This window comes from Ipomoea triloba, chromosome 1, assembly GCF_003576645.1.
Source record: "Ipomoea triloba cultivar NCNSP0323 chromosome 1, ASM357664v1".
Taxonomy (NCBI): Eukaryota; Viridiplantae; Streptophyta; class Magnoliopsida; order Solanales; family Convolvulaceae; genus Ipomoea; species Ipomoea triloba.
In genome coordinates, this window is record NC_044916.1 from 21,569,441 (window position 1) to 21,575,455 (window position 6,015).

Below are 6,015 nucleotides of genomic sequence, written 5' to 3' on the forward strand. Positions count from 1 at the left end.
GCCTCCTTAGAGCAATGCCATTAGTGCATTTTTAGCTATAAGATAAAACGCTGCATTGAAATGGAAATATCCAAATTAGTGTTTCTAAGACACACAAGAAGAAAACCGAACAAGTCCAACCGGAGCAGTTTTGTAATCACAACATTTTTGTGGCAAAACTGTAGTTTTAACTTTTATCTTACGCTTCTAGCAGGCTATTAAGTATAAATAACAGGGTGGAGCAGCAAATCCGTTGTAGTCTAGTCGGTTAGGATACTCGGCTCTCACCCGAGAGACCCGGGTTCGATTCCCGGCAACGGAAACTCCTTTTATGCTTTGATTTTGTACCGCGCGTTCACGGCGGAGGGGAAAAAGGATATTGGGGTGAGAGAGGCTCGAACTCTCAACCTCAGGATCACTCAGAAGCTATGAGACCTACGCGCTAGCCAACTGCGCCACCACCCCATGTTGACACTTAGCTTTTAGAGAAGACTGTTTTATAGATGTTTTGCTGGAATTGTGGGCTTTTATATTTTAGAGCAGGGGTGTAGTAAATTTTGTAATAATGTGAATAGAGATTAATGAGGGGAACTAGTATAGCTTAAATAAGAAGGGTAGGGCCTTTGTTTACACTATTCAAGGCATTAGGCTACCATGAGAGCACACTCAGGCCTTTTGGGAAGAGAAGCTAGAAAGAAGAAGAAGAAGAAAATAAAAGAAGGGAAAAGATCCTTTTTAATTATTTGTGGTCTCAGCTCTTGGCTCTCAACCCTTTATTCTCTGTGCCTCTTCTTTCTGCTCCACCTTGGAGTACAGGGGATAGTCTAACTTATTCCACCATTCTCTATTGTATCATTCAACCTATCAATCTTAGGGAATGTCAATTATGCTTAAGCACTATCATAGACTTAACGTCTGTGGATCATAGGCGAGACCACTTCATTGAGTGCTCTTCTGTCACGCCTCCTTAGAGCAATGCCATTAGTGCATTTTTAGCTATAAGATAAAACGCTGCATTGAAATGGAAATATCCAAATTAGTGCTTCTAAGACACACAAGAAGAAAACCGAACAAGTCCAACCGGAGCAGTTTTGTAATCACAACATTTTTGTGGCAAAACTGTAGTTTTAACTTTCATCTTACGCTTCTAGCAGGCTATTAAGTATAAATAACAGGGTGGAGCAGCAAATCCGTTGTAGTCTAGTCGGTTAGGATACTCGGCTCTCACCCGAGAGACCCGGGTTCGATTCCCGGCAACGGAAACTCGTTTTATGCTTTGATTTTGTACCGCGCGTTCACGGCGGAGGGGAAAAAGGATATTGGTGTGAGAGAGGCTCGAACTCTCAACCTCAGGATCACTCAGAAGCTATGAGACCTACGCGCTAGCCAACTACACCACCACCCCATGTTGACACTTAGCTTTTAGAGAAGACTATTTTATAGATGTTTTACTGGAATTGTGGGCTTTTATACTTTAGAGCAGGGGTGTAGTAAATTTAGTAATAATGTGAATAGAGATTAATGAGGGGAACTAGTATAGCTTAAATAAGAAGGGTAGGGCCTTTGTTTACACTATTCAATGCATTAGGCTACCATGAGAGCACACTCAGGCCTTTTGGGAAGAGAGGCTAGAAAGAAGAAGAAGAAGAAAATCAAAGAAGGGAAAAGATCCTTTTTAATTATTTGTGGTCTCAGCTCTTGGCTCTCAACCCTTTATTCTCTGTGCCTCTTCTTTCTGCTCCACCTTGGAGTACAGGGGATAGTCTAACTTATACCACCATTCTCTATTGTATCATTCAACCTATCAATCTTAGGGAATGTCAATTATGCTTAAGCACTATCATAGACTTAACGTCTGTGGATCATAGGCGAGACCACTTCATTGAGTGCTCTTCTGTCACGCCTCCTTAGAGCAATGCCATTAGTGCATTTTTAGCTATAAGATAAAACGCTGCATTGAAATGGAAATATCCAAATTAGTGCTTCTAAGACACACAAGAAGAAAACCGAACAAGTCCAACCGGAGCAGTTTTGTAATCACAACATTTTTGTGGCAAAACTGTAGTTTTAACTTTCATCTTACGCTTCTAGCAGGCTATTAAGTATAAATAACAGGGTGGAGCAGCAAATCCGTTGTAGTCTAGTCGGTTAGGATACTCGGCTCTCACCCGAGAGACCCGGGTTCGATTCCCGGCAACGGAAACTCCTTTTATGCTTTGATTTTGTACCGCGCGTTCACGGCGGAGGGGAAAAAGGATATTGGGGTGAGAGAGGCTCGAACTCTCAACCTCAAGATCACTCAGAAGCTATGAGACCTACGCGCTAGCCAACTGCAGCACCACCCCATGTTGACACTTAGCTTTTAGAGAAGGCTGTTTTATAGATGTTTTGCTGGAATTGTAGGCTTTTATATTTTAGAGCAGGGGTGTAGTAAATTTAGTAATAATGTGAATAGAGATTAATGAGGGGAACTAGTATAGCTTAAATAAGAAGGGTAGGGCCTTTTTTTACACTATTCAAGGCATTAGGCTACCATGAGAGCACACTCAGGCCTTTTGGGAAGAGAAGCTAGAAAGAAGAAGAAGAAGAAAATCAAAGAAGGGAAAAGATCCTTTTTAATTATTTGTGGTCTCAGCTCTTGGCTCTCAACCCTTTATTCTCTGTGCCTCTTCTTTCTGCTCCACCTTGGAGTACAGGGGATAGTCTAACTTATACCACCATTCTCTATTGTATCATTCAACCTATCAATCTTAGGGAATGTCAATTATGCTTAAGCACTATCATAGACTTAACGTCTGTGGATCATAGGCGAGACCACTTCATTGAGTGCTCTTTTGTCACGCCTCCTTAGAGCAATGCCATTAGTGCATTTTTAGCTATAAGATAAAACGCTGCATTGAAATGGAAATATCTAAATTAGTGCTTCTAAGACACACAAGAAGAAAACCGAACAAGTCCAACCGGAGCAGTTTTGTAATCACAACATTTTTGTGGCAAAACTGTAGTTTTAACTTTCATCTTACGCTTCTAGCAGGCTATTAAGTATAAATAACAGGGTGGAGCAGAAAATTCTTTGTAGTCTAGTCGGTTAGGATACTCGGCTCTCACCCGAGAGACCCGGGTTCGATTCCCGGCAACGGAAACTCCTTTTATGCTTTGATTTTGTACCGCGCGTTCACGGCGGATGGGAAAAAGGGTATTGGGGTGAGAGAGGCTCGAACTCTCAACCTCAAGATCACTCAGAAGCTATGAGACCTACGCGCTAGCCAACTGCAGCACCACCCCATGTTGACACTTAGCTTTTAGAGAAGGCTGTTTTATAGATGTTTTGCTGGAATTGTAGGCTTTTATATTTTAGAGCAGGGGTGTAGTAAATTTAGTAATAATGTGAATAGAGATTAATGAGGGGAACTAGTATAGCTTAAATAAGAAGGGTAGGGCCTTTGTTTACACTATTCAAGGCATTAGGCTACCATGAGAGCACACTCAGGCCTTTTGGGAAGAGAAGCTAGAAAGAAGAAGAAGAAGAAAATCAAAGAAGGGAAAAGATACTTTTTAATTATTTGTGGTCTCAGCTCTTGGCTCTCAACCCTTTATTCTCTGTGCCTCTTCTTTCTGCTCCACCTTGGAGTACAGGGGATAGTCTAACTTATACCACCATTCTCTATTGTATCATTCAACCTATCAATCTTAGAGAATGTCAATTATGCTTAAGCACTATCATAGACTTAACGTCTGTGGATCATAGGCGAGACCACTTCATTGAGTGCTCTTTTGTCACGCCTCCTTAGAGCAATGCCATTAGTGCATTTTTAGCTATAAGATAAAACGCTGCATTGAAATGGAAATATCCAAATTAGTGCTTCTAAGACACACAAGAAGAAAACCGAACAAGTCCAACCGGAGCAGTTTTGTAATCACAACATTTTTGTGGCAAAACTGTAGTTTTAACTTTCATCTTACGCTTCTAGCAGGCTATTAAGTATAAATAACAGGGTGGAGCAGAAAATTCTTTGTAGTCTAGTCGGTTAGGATACTCGGCTCTCACCCGAGAGACCCGGGTTCGATTCCCGGCAACAGAAACTCCTTTTATGCTTTGATTTTGTACCGCGCGTTCACGGCGGAGGGGAAAAAGGATATTGGGGTGAGAGAGGCTCGAACTCTCAACCTCAAGATCACTCAGAAGCTATGACACCTACGCGCTAGCCAACTGCACCACCACCCCATGTTGACACTTAGCTTTTAGAGAAGACTGTTTTATAGATGTTTTGCTGGAATTGTGGGCTTTTATATTTTAGAGCAGGGGTGTAGTAAATTTAGTAATAATGTGAATAGAGATTAATGAGGGGAACTAGTATAGCTTAAATAAGAAGGGTAGGGCCTTTGTTTACACTATTCAAGGGATTAGGCTACCATGAGAGCACACTCAGGCCTTTTGGGAAGAGAAGCTAGAAAGAAGAAGAAGAAGAAAATAAAAGAAGGGAAAAGATCCTTTTTAATTATTTGTGGTCTCAGCTCTTGGCTCTCAACCCTTTATTCTCTGTGCCTCTTCTTTCTGCTCCACCTTGGAGTACAGGGGATAGTCTAACTTATACCACCATTCTCTATTGTATCATTCAACCTATCAATCTTAGGGAATGTCAATTATGCTTAAGCACTATCATAGACTTAACGTCTGTGGATCATAGGCGAGACCACTTCATTGAGTGCTCTTCTGTCACGCCTCCTTAGAGCAATGCCATTAGTGCATTTTTAGCTATAAGATAAAACGCTGCATTGAGATGGAAATATCTAAATTAGCGCTTCTAAGACACACAAGAAGAAAACCGAACAAGTCCAACCGGAGCAGTTTTGTAATCACAACATTTTTGTGGCAAAACTGTAGTTTTAACTTTCATCTTACGCTTCTAGCAGGCTATTAAGTATAAATAACAGGGTGGAGCAGAAAATCCGTTGTAGTCTAGTTGGTTAGGATACTCGGCTCTCACCCGAGAGACTCGGGTTCGATTCCCGGCAACGGAAACTCGTTTTATGCTTTGATTTTGTACCGCGCGTTCACGGCGGAGGGGAAAAAGGATATTGGGGTGAGAGAGGCTCGAACTCTCAACCTCAGGATCACTCAGAAGCTATGAGACCTACGCGCTAGCCAACTACGCCACCACCCCATGTTGACACTTAGCTTTTAGAGAAGACTATTTTATAGATGTTTTACTTGAATTGTGGGCTTTTATACTTTAGAGCAGGGGTGTAGTAAATTTAGTAATAATGTGAATAGAGATTAATGAGGGGAACTAGTATAGCTTAAATAAGAAGTGTAGGGCCTTTGTTTACACTATTCAATGCATTAGGCTACCATGAGAGCACACTCAGGCCTTTTGGGAAGAGAAGCTAGAAAGAAGAAGAAGAAGAAAATCAAAGAAGGGAAAAGATCCTTTTTAATTATTTGTGGTCTCAGCTCTTGGCTCTCAACCCTTTATTCTCTGTGCCTCTTCTTTCTGCTCCACCTTGGAGTACAGGGGATAGTCTAACTTATACCACCATTCTCTATTGTATCATTCAACCTATCAATCTTAGGGAATGTCAATTATGCTTAAGCACTATCATAGACTTAACGTCTGTGGATCATATGCGAGACCACTTCATTGAGTGCTCTTCTGTCACGCCTCCTTAGAGCAATGCCATTAGTGCATTTTTAGCTATAAGATAAAACGCTGCATTGAAATGGAAATATCCAAATTAGTGCTTCTAAGACACACAAGAAGAAAACCGAACAAGTCCAACCGGAGCAGTTTTGTAATCACAGCATTTGTGTGGCAAAACTGTAGTTTTAATTTTCATCTTACGCTTCTAGCAGGCTATTAAGTATAAATAACAGGGTGGAGCAGCAAATCTGTTGTAGTCTAGTCGGTTAGGATACTCGGCTCTCACCCGAGAGACCCGGGTTCGATTCCCGGCAACGGAAACTCCTTTTATGCTTTGATTTTGTACCGTGCGTTCACGGCGGAGGGGAAAAAGGATATTGGGGTGAGAGAGGCT

At 41.5% G+C, this 6,015-nt stretch overlaps 7 non-coding genes across 7 annotated transcripts; all 7 read left to right on the forward strand.

Moving 5' to 3' along the window:
- The first annotated feature begins 228 nt into the window (after nucleotides 1-228).
- On the forward strand, nucleotides 229-301 carry TRNAE-CUC. The gene has a single exon. It is a non-coding gene; the product is annotated as a tRNA-Glu (tRNA).
- An 867-nt stretch (nucleotides 302-1,168) lies between these two features.
- TRNAE-CUC lies at nucleotides 1,169-1,241 on the forward strand. The gene has a single exon. It is a non-coding gene; the product is annotated as a tRNA-Glu (tRNA).
- Nucleotides 1,242-2,108: 867 nt separating this feature from the next.
- TRNAE-CUC lies at nucleotides 2,109-2,181 on the forward strand. Its single transcript has one exon. It is a non-coding gene; the product is annotated as a tRNA-Glu (tRNA).
- An 867-nt stretch (nucleotides 2,182-3,048) lies between these two features.
- TRNAE-CUC lies at nucleotides 3,049-3,121 on the forward strand. The gene has a single exon. It is a non-coding gene; the product is annotated as a tRNA-Glu (tRNA).
- Nucleotides 3,122-3,988: 867 nt separating this feature from the next.
- On the forward strand, nucleotides 3,989-4,062 carry TRNAE-CUC. Its single transcript has one exon. It is a non-coding gene; the product is annotated as a tRNA-Glu (tRNA).
- An 866-nt stretch (nucleotides 4,063-4,928) lies between these two features.
- On the forward strand, nucleotides 4,929-5,001 carry TRNAE-CUC. Its single transcript has one exon. It is a non-coding gene; the product is annotated as a tRNA-Glu (tRNA).
- An 867-nt stretch (nucleotides 5,002-5,868) lies between these two features.
- Nucleotides 5,869-5,941, forward strand: TRNAE-CUC. The gene has a single exon. It is a non-coding gene; the product is annotated as a tRNA-Glu (tRNA).
- Nucleotides 5,942-6,015: the final 74 nt, after the last annotated feature.